This window comes from Muntiacus reevesi, chromosome 2, assembly GCF_963930625.1.
Source record: "Muntiacus reevesi chromosome 2, mMunRee1.1, whole genome shotgun sequence".
NCBI classification, from domain to species: domain Eukaryota; kingdom Metazoa; phylum Chordata; class Mammalia; order Artiodactyla; family Cervidae; genus Muntiacus; species Muntiacus reevesi.
In genome coordinates, this window is record NC_089250.1 from 153741375 (window position 1) to 153742638 (window position 1264).

At 39.0% G+C, this 1264-nt stretch overlaps 1 non-coding gene across 1 annotated transcript; it reads right to left on the bottom strand.

Annotated features, from left to right (window-relative positions):
* Positions 1 to 271: 271 nt before the first annotated feature.
* Positions 272 to 344, bottom strand: TRNAC-GCA (transfer RNA cysteine (anticodon GCA)). Its single transcript has one exon. It is a non-coding gene; the product is annotated as a tRNA-Cys (tRNA).
* Positions 345 to 1264: the final 920 nt, after the last annotated feature.

The following is a 1264-nucleotide window of genomic DNA, read 5'->3' on the forward strand; positions in this document are numbered from 1 at the left end:
TTCCTTTTAGTGGAGGATGGTACTAGAAGCTAAGATTCAGATACAGGTGTTCTTGTTGATCTTGGAGTGCTGCTTCTAGACCCTCTCAAGGACAGAGCTAGGAAATTTAGGTATGTGTACACACCAGTGTGTACATAGTGACTTAGTGAAGTTGCTCAGTCGTGTCCGACTCTTTGCGACCCCATGGATTGTAGCCTACCAGGCTCCTTCGTCTATGGAGTTTTCCAGGCAAGAGTACTGGAGTGAGTTGCCATTCCCTTCTCCAGGGGATCTTCCTGACCCAGGGATTGAACCTGGGTCTCCTGCACTGCAGGCAGACGCTTTACCATCTGAGCCACCAGGGAAGCCCTATATCCACAATTGTTTCTGTGTGTGTCCATCTGTGTGTGTGTGTGTGTGTGTGTGTGTGTGTGTATGAACTCACTACAGGTGAGTTCATAGTGGAGTCTGACCAATCAAGTACTAGAAAGTTCATTCTGTCCTTCCCCTCTTACTTATTTGTATTGTTTTTCTCTGACAATGAGAAACATAGCTCAGAGAAAGATTTTGATAGCTGTTATACCTCTAATTATTTGTGAATGGAAGAGTTTTGATTCTCCTGTGTATATCTGAGTATTAATAAGGAAATTCAAAGCAAAGCCACCACTGGTTTATCCTAACCTTCTGGCTCCATAGAAAAATGATAATCCACAGACGTATTGATAATTGGAGGTACTAATGGAGTCCAATGTGTCCTTTAAAACATCACAGAAAAATCTGTACTCTGTTCAGTGGAATTTTTACCTTATATCGCTGTTTTCAATTTGTCTACAAATTTAGTAAGCTCTCAGGGGATGTGTGAAAATGTCAGTCCAGCATGGTAGAAAGCAGGTGTAAATATTAAGTGAGTCTTCAATTTTTCTTTAACAGTTTTGTTGGCATGCAGTAAATTGCACCTATTTAAAGTGTAGAATTTAATAAGTTTTTACAGTGTGTATGCATCTGTGAAACTACCACCACAATCAAGATAACAATCACATCTTTTATTTCAAGCATTTTCTAATGGCCCTTGATAAAATTTTCATAAGGAGGTGAATCTGCAAATACAAAATCTGTGAAAAGTGAAGATCGTCAATATTTGTCAACTTTGCACTAATTCCACCCTGTCTTTAATATATCTGTGCCAGGTAGTCTTACTTCTCTTATTTTGTTCTTCTTTTCCAAAGATTGTTTGCTATAAACTTCCTTCTAAGTACTGCTTTAGCAGTATTCCACACATTTCTAT